A 9,105-nucleotide genomic window follows, 5' to 3' on the forward strand; every position below is an offset into this window, starting at 1 on the left:
AGAGCTCTATAATGTGGGGGACTCTAGCCATCAGAGATTGGTTAAAGGGTAGACCCATGAGAGGACCCTAACTGGACCAGTCAAAGAATAGCTAAGGAGTTGATATTTTAAAGCTTAACCGAAGGAGGATGTAAATTTGGGCTTTTGTAGCCATCTTCTCTGCTATGAGGTGAAGGTGTCTGCAAAATGAAGCCAGGCAGAGAGGGAGAATGGCAGAGAAACAGAGAAACAGAGAAAGGAAATTAGGAAGTGAGTGAGTCCTAGTGGCCTCTACTTCCAGTTCTAGACCCTGATGCCCGGATGCCCCATTTCCTTCATTGATGCTCTGAGCCCCACTCGTCTTGCCGCTTCATAAACCATTGAAGTCCCTTTTTTGCAAGGGTTAAAATTGGGTTTGTCACTTACATCATCCTTTGAGCCTCAGCTATTTGCCAGAAGTTACAAAAAGAATTTTACATATATTTTCAAATGGATTATTATAATCAGAGCTATCATTGGTTCTATTTTATAGATGAAAAAAAATATTCAGAAAGGTGAAGTAATTAGAGGAGCAGGGACTAAAATCTAGATCTAGGACAAGAGTTGACGAACTTTTTCTGTAAAGGGCCAGAAAGTCAGTATTGTAGGCTTTACAGGACATGTGCTCTCTCTCGCAAGGACTCAACTATGTCCTTGTAGCACAAAAGCAGACAGGGGCAATAGTGAACTAATGGGTGGGTCTGGGTTCTAGTAAAACTTCTCAAGTCAGGTGGTAGGCTGGATTTGGCCTGCAGGTGAGAGCTTGCTGACCCCTACTCTAGAAATAAACAATGCTAACCTAAAGTTAAGAGAACTGGTTTTGTCCATAAACTAAACGGTGATCTTGAACAAATTACTTGATGTCTGAAATTTGTTGAGATCTATTGATGCCAATTCCTTTATTTGTTTCAATACCCTCATCAGCCATTTTTATTCTACTGTTATCTATTATTCATTCTATTATTATTTATTCTGTTGTCCAGTGTAAATGTCTGCATGCAAAATAATGCATAATTAATTCATAATGGTTCCATTTTTAAGTTGGAGCTCAATTGAGAACTACAAATATATTTTTAACTTTGCCTTCCTATTACAGAGTATACAAAACATGAAATCTCCTTTTATCTTTATGTCCTCAGTTCATGGAGGGCATCAGTCATTCTGTGATTCACTCCTTCAGCTGTCCCTGAAATGTGCGGGACCCCAGGGACCCCCACACTACATGGCCTCAGACTGTGTCCTATGAAGTCAGTCAGCCTGTTTCTCTGGCAACACTGCCTCTTCCCTCGGCTGTCTGCTGTCATTTCTTGCTGCTGCTAATCTGCTCCCTAGTGAACACTCAATTGCTTAGATCAAGGTCCAAGAATGTGTCCTTGTCTGTCCCCGCTTCGAGTAAAGTACAACTATGTCCCTAGAGACTCTTCCCTTGGATTCAATGTTTTAAGATCTAGGTGCTGGGTGGTTGGCATTCCTAAAATATGATCCGAGAGAAGCAGGACATTATTGAAATGCCTGCCTGTTTATCTATTTAGCAAAAATATGACACTCAAGTCATAAGACTAATTTTACAAACAACTTTCTCCTTAAGCCATTAGACTCCCAGAAATCTCCGGAAAGCCAATTAGAAGAGAGACTAACCAAGCTGGAGCCTGCGCTCCCCACCCTCAGTGAGGGATTGGAGTCCCCGCATCGCCTCACACTCGCGTGTTGTCAGCAAGATCAAAATGAGCATCAGCTCTCTTGGGGGATATTTAGAAATAGAGATCTGAGGGTTAGGATGCGTCAGGGAAGGCGAAATAGTAACTGTTTATGGGGGAGCTTCCCCTCCCTGATAAAGGGTGGGAGCTGACAAGCAAGTTGTGTTTAGTCAGGGACTGTATTTTAGGCTTTGAGGCCCACATATGGTCTTTGTTTCATTTTCTTCTTTTTTTTTTTCTTAAACAACCCTTTAAAATGGTAGAAACTATTATTAGCTCATGACATGCACAAAAACAGGCCAGATTTGGTCCACAGGCTGTAGTTTGCTGAGACACGAATCCTGGCTTCGCCACTGTGAGCTGAATGACCAGGGAAGAATAAATTTAGCTTTCTAAGCCTCAGTTTCATCCCCAGGACAGGAATGGTGGCTGGCATTGCTATTTCATGAATCATCAGAGAATCTCTGTTTTAATGTGGCATATACACACAACAGAATATTATCCAGCCTTCAAAAGAATGAAATTCTGACACATGCTGCAACAGGGATGAACTCTAAGGACATTATGCTCAGTGAAATAAGCCAGACACAAAAGGACAAATCCTGTATGATTCCACTTGTAAGAGGTACCTCAGCAGTCAAGTTCATAGAGACAAAAGATTAAAGGGTGGTTGCCAGGGCGGTGGGGAGGGAACTGGGGAGTTAGTGTTTAATGGGCACGGAGTTTCAGTTTTGCAGGATGAAAAGCGTTCTGGAGATGGATGGCGGTGATGGTCGCACAACAATGTGAATGTACTTATGCCACTGAAACTGTACACTTAAAAATAGTTAAGATGATACGTTTATTTCATCACAAATTAAAAATGACCTAGGAGCTATATATCTCAGATATGGAAAAAAGTAAAATGGGGGAAGGAGTGAGCAGTTTAAATAGGGTGATTGAGGAAGGACGCCCTGAGAAGTAGAGCAGTCCTATTTGATCCATGCATGGTTTTCCTTTCTGCAGTTTAAGTTACCCGTGATCAACCTCAGTCTGAAAAAACGAAATGGAAAATTCCAGAAATAAGCAACTCATAAGTTTTAAAGTGTGCATCGTTCTGTGTTAGCCTGATGAAATCTCATGCCACCCTGTTCTTTCCCACCTGGGGCCTGAATCATCCCTTTGTTCAGGGTATCCACACCTTATAGCTCCCTGCCTATTAGTCACTTAGTAGCTGTGTGTGTTATCAGATCAGCTGTCACAGCACTGCAGTGCTTGTGCTCAAGTAACCTTTATGTTTACTAATAATGGCCCCCAAACACAAAAGAATAGTGTTGCTGGCAATTCAAATATGCCAAAGAGTAGCCATAAAGTGCATTATGTATAGGAAAAAAGATAGTATACATAGGGTTTGGTACGACCCATGGTTTCGGGCATCCAATGGGGGTCTTGGAGCATATCTCTCACAGATAAAACCATGTGGGCGGGTGTTCTCGGGAGTGGGTACAGTAAGTGCAAAGGCCCTGGGGTTGGGAGTGTGCCTGAGGTATCAGTGGGCTGGAGCAAAAGAGTAGCAGGAGCTGAACTATATTTTAACAGATTCACTCTGGCCACAATGTTGAAAGAAGACCATGGGGGCCAAAGGTGGAGGCTAGGAGACCGGTCAGGAGGCTAGAGCAATTGTTCAAGCTGGGAATGATGGCGTGCACAGGGTGAAAACAAAGAGGAGAACTGGCTGTACTATGGTAATGTTATGGGATACAGTGAGCAGGATTTTCTGAAGGATTGGATTTGGGTGTGAGAGGAAGAGAGGAGTCAAGGATTGCTCCCAGGTTTGGGACATGAGCCAAAACTCCCATGGCTATGTCCATATTAATGATCTCATTTCCACCTCATAATCAAGGCCCTATAGCGGTTGCAATCCCGGGGTTCAGGCTTGGGAGCTGCCAGGCCTGGGTTAGGTTCCTGTCTCTGGTCCTCATTAGCAAGGTGGCCAAGGCCCCCACCATCTTTGAGCCTCAGGATCCCCATCTGTAAAATGGAGATGCTGCTGCTCAGTAGATGAGCTGTTGTGAGGACTGCAGTGCCTGGTGCACAGGAATTGGTCAGCAGTGGTAGCAGCTGTAATTTTATCAGCACAACTGGAATTAGAGCACGGCCCTCAGCCCCCAATCCTGCGCTCTCTCCCCACGTTCTTTTTCTCGATTTCTGGACAACTTCTGGTCAAGTGATCATTCTTGGGAATAGCATTCCATTTCCAAACATTGTTCTTATACTAGCTCTCATTGAAGAAAAGTGTTCGCCTACCAGGAGACTCTTTGCTGAGGGGTGGGGGGGGACGTGGGGGGACAGTTCTGGAGTTAGGGCACGGCCGTGTGTGCTGGAGGGTGGGGGAGGCACTTCTTGGGTGACTTTGATCCGGTATTGCCCGTCCCACGCAGGAACAGTGCGCTCTAGACCTTTCTTCCCTGGAGGAACGCATCGGGACAACTGAGCAGACAATGTAACGTTTTTCAAGCACTGATTTACTCTGACCATAGATTGCCTAGAATAACAGGACAGAGAGCCATTTTCTCCCTCTCTTCCCATATTTTAGTACATAGACAAGGAGACGGGACCATCACACAGTGGGCCGCGTGGGGCTTGGCGGAGGGGCAACAGGCCTAACAGGAAGATCACTGCACTGGCTCACCACGGGCTGTGCCTCACAAATCACAGCCTCTCTGAGCTTCGGGCTCTTTGACCATAAAATAAGACTGACCGTGTCCTCCCCGCACCTCATAGGGGATCAACTTAGAGAAAGTGGGTGAATGTAAGATGCCATAGGTCGTGAATGACAATATTTATTAGTTCAAGTGCATAGCCATAATTCCAGTCATCTTCTGCTACACCCCAAACCATGGTCCCTGCACCTCTTTCACTAGGATCACCTGGGGGCTTAATAAAATGCAGGATTCTGGGGCCCAGCCCAGGGAGCCTCCTCCTCGCCAAGCACTTCTTAAACGCTTAGACCCACTGGTCCAGGAGCTAACTTTGAAAGTGTAGGAAAAGGAAGAAAAATAATTAAGTGCCCATAGATTCTTGGCATTCAGAGACGTGCTACACTGTAATATAAGTGATGGAGCTTATTCGTCACATTTGAATCTTCCCAGTAGGTGGTACATCAAGTTCCATTAAAAATAGCTGACTGAGTCACTGGTCAGAATTTTAAATAGGCAATGTGATTGTTACATGCTTCCCTTCTGAAGGGAGATTTTTAATGTAGAGTCGTTTTCTAAAGATGAATTTCTAGTTTGTTTGTTGTTTTGTTTGTTTTCCCCCCATGCTTCTGTGCCCCCGATACATTCAACCTTGGCTTTCTCTGGTACTTTGTTAAGTGCCACAAAACCAAGGACTCGCTGCTTTATGCCGCATTTCAGCACTGGCTCTTCTCCCGCAGCCTTGCCATCATGCGCCCGAGTCGTGATCACACCTGCGCGTTGATCCAGGCACGTGCCCAGAGGACGGACGGCCTGTGCTGGGAGATAGGAGGTCCTTGTCGACATTGACTCAGGTTTCCAGAACCCAGGCGGGCACTGAGAGTTTATGAACCCTCAGTCTACAGTCTTTTCACCAGATAATAGGCCCATCCGGTCAGCGGCCAACCCCAAAGCTGTCAGCGGGACATTTCTCCATCCACTCAGGACACACAGAGGCTCCAGAATCCATTCGGGATAAACGGAACACGCGGCAGGGGAAGAGGGCAGGAAGGCTTGTAAGGATGACCAGCAGCTCCTTTGCTTCTGGGAACCCGTGGTTGGATGTGAGAAAACCGGAAACTTCTCCACAAGGACACCGCGCATGCACACACGCAGGTGCCAAGAGGCAGCACTAGGCTGCCCTGATCGTTGGGCATTTCATTGGGCCCTAGAAACGAGGTGGAACCGGCAGGCTGCGTGCCAGAGCAGAGCCCAGCGCCTGGGGAAACCTCAGGAAGCTAACACCCTTCGCTCCGGAGACACAGAAACCTTGAGGGAGGTGTGGAACACCTGCTTGGGTTGAAGTTATCTAGATATCTGAGGGCCACGATGCCCCAAAGAACAGCTGGTTTACATCTCTGTTCTTGTTATTCTTCTCAAATTCCCCAGCCCATGCTGTCTCCCCAGCTGGAATGTCTTTCTTCTCTTTATCTAAGCTTTACCCATTCTCCTCAGGGCTCACCTCCTCCAGGCTGTCTTCCCAGGTCACCAGAAACCTCATTGTCCTCTCACAGCTCCAAGAGCTTCCAGGCGTCCTCCTCCTGACAGTATGCTGTGCATGTGACTCTTCATTCCCAACTAGAGGCCATGGCAGGCACCATGCCCGGGTGTCCTTGGTTATGGCCCCTCACAACCTAGCATGAAGTTCAGCCATAGCGGGTGCTGGCTCAGTGCTTGCTGACTCATTAGCATGGGCTGGGACAGGAAAACGATCCATAAAAGACAAATTGGGTAATACAAGAGGCTTTTGAAAATAAGATGCTACCTGAATGAAGGATGAGAAACAAACTTTGGCAAAACAAGCTCATTAGGATTATTCCATCATTCTGCACCTGACAGAATGAGAGAGAAGAGCAGAATGAAAGTCGCCAGTGACATCAGCTTTGGCAGTACCTAATGGAAAGTCACCCTGCCAGAGCCCTGCTCCCTCATTCAATCTGGGAATGCTTTCCATTAACGTTATTAACCCGTCTCAGCGGTTGGGGCAGAGCCGGCTGCGCCAAGTATGCTCGGTTCCAATTGCTGAATCATCTCCAGTCCCTTTTGCCCTTCCTAACACCTTCAAGAATGAGAAGAAGTAAAGGAGGGGGAGAGCAGCACCAAGGACTATCAACTTGAGCAAATCCTTACTAGGAAGCAGTCTGGACTGTGCCTTTCATCCCTGGGAACTCTTTCCATTAAAAACATCTCCCCACTACAGCTATGTTCTAGACTGCTCATTGTATCCTCCGCCCAAAGAAAAGTTCTCAGCTCTTCATCCCCAATCACATACTGTGAGCAATTTCCTTCCAAGAGCAGAAAATCATTCTTTTCCATGCACAGCTTGATTGCTTGGCATCAACCAAAAACCCCAGTATGATTCTGACCTGAAAGCAGACTGGAAGATCCAACTTCCCTTGCTGTCCGCTGGACTCAGCACCATCAAAAGATACAAAAAGACCCCAGGACTGAAGATGGAAGAAAATACTGAGGAGGAAGTGAAAGTCAGACACAACCAAGAAGTAGGCACATTCAATCTCTGAGCTGGAAAATTGGAGCCCGTGGAATTCTATTAGGAGAAGCTCAGCAAACCTATTCTCAAGGCTGGGTAGGGGCAGGTTGCAAAAAAGGCTACACTGCCCTCTATTGGGAGCCTATTGGCACACAGCTAAAGGCTTTTCATTCATGATCTGAATTAGTCATTGCACAACCCTTGGGAGGTATTATTATCTGAAAAAAACACACAAAAAAACATACAAACTGAGATCAGAGATATCAAGTAACTTGCCCAAGGTCATGCAACTAGGACATGGCACAAGCAAGAATGCTAAATCAGAAATAAATGACTTTGAAGTTTATTTTCTTGTCATTTATCTTTATAATTAATTTTTCCTTCTTGGATTCAGATAGCTGCATGCTCTGAGAGTGTGCCCGCGGCTCTCTTGAGTGTGGTGGTTCCCAAAGCCAGCTGCATATTAGAATCACCTGGAGACATGCTCTAACCTGCCAAGAGCTCAAGCCCCACCTCCAGAAATTCTGGTTTACTTGCTCTGGGGTGGATCCTAGCTCAAGTAAGGTTTTTAAAGTTCTCCCGGTGATTCTAATATATAGCCGGAGTGGAGAATTCCTGCTCTAGTTGCAGAAGAGATGGAGGCAGAAACAGGTGGGCCCCTAACACCTAAGAAGCAGCATTTAATAGTGAGCAAGTCTGGAGGACCTCACTAAAGGGAAGTCACTTTGGAAGAATGTAGGCTCAACAGTGGAATGTTACAGTTATGCTTGGTGACGTGGTGGTAGGGTGAATAATAGCTCCCCCACAAAGAGCTCCATGCTCTAATCCCTGGAACCTATAAATATGTTACCTTACATAGCAGAAGGGACTTTGCAGAAGTGATTAAGTTAAAGATCTTGGGTTGAAAGATTATCCTGAATTATGTGAGTGGCCCTGATACAGTCACAATGGTCCTGTAAGGAAGGCAGGCCAGAGAAGAGAAGAGTCAGAGGAGGAGGAGGAGGGGTGGTAACAGCGCCGAGGTTGGACTGGTGTGAGGAAGGGATCCAAGGATGTGGCAGCATCTAGACGCTGAAGAAGGTAGGGGAAACAATACCCTCCCGCGCAGCCTCCAGAAGGAATAGCCCTGTCAACACCTTGACTTTAGCAGTGAGACTGATTTTGGACTTCAAACCTTCAGATCTATAAAAACAAGTAAATTTGCATTGTTTTAAGCCACTAGGCTTATGGTCCTTTGTTCCAGCAATAAAAGAAACTAATACAGATGTTGTCTAAGGCTTGGTTTCCTTATCTCTAAGATAGGGTCATCTTATTTACTTCAGTATGGTGCTTATGAGAATTAAATGCATTACTTATAAACAAATTGCTTGGTACAGTGGCTAGCATGCAGTAAATAAATAAACAGAGCTCACTATTATGATCATAGAAGGAGTTCTCAAGTGGTGGGAAGTGGAATCATGAAAGAAGATGTGAGGAGATAGAGCCTTTTAGCTGTCCCCAAATACATTTCTATAGGACAAGGGACTGAGTGAATGGAAAGTAAATTAGCAAAGGCTGGTGCAGAAGAGCAGTGGCAACAGGATTGCTCAGCCAGATGGCCTTTGGAGATGTTTGCACCTGCCTGTTCTGAACATCTCATCGTGTTCCTAACACTACTGTGTTCACACCCCTGGAACTCAGCTCCTTCATTGTAAGAATTCACACAGGACAAAAGAAAAGGAATAGGAATCATTGAGACACCTAAAAAGGCCCAGTAATACAGGTTCTTTGTTATTTTAATCACAGTCCAAATATAGCCAACTGGTCAATTTCTGAGTTTTTGGACAATTCCAGGTTCTTGAACCCTCCCAAGAATAAACATTGTTTTCTCCCTGTTTAGTTTTGGCTGAATTATGAAAAATACTGTGTACTCTACCACTTACTAGACTTGTGGTTGTGGGAAAATTACTCTGTTCTTCAGTGTCCTCATCTGTAATGTGGGGACAAGGATAACACCCACCTGTAAGGATGTTATGAGCATTAAATGCAAAGGGCAGACTAAGTGCCAGGCACACTGTCAAGTGCTCTGCAAATTAGCTATTAATGTTATCAGGACTGATTTTATCCTGGGAAAAGAAGTGAGGATAGGTGAAGGAAACCACCCACTTATAAGACCTGACATAAAAGACAGTAATTTTCAATA

This window comes from Cnephaeus nilssonii, assembly GCF_951640355.1.
Source record: "Cnephaeus nilssonii genome assembly, chromosome: 6".
Lineage (NCBI taxonomy): Eukaryota > Metazoa > Chordata > Mammalia > Chiroptera > Vespertilionidae > Cnephaeus > Cnephaeus nilssonii.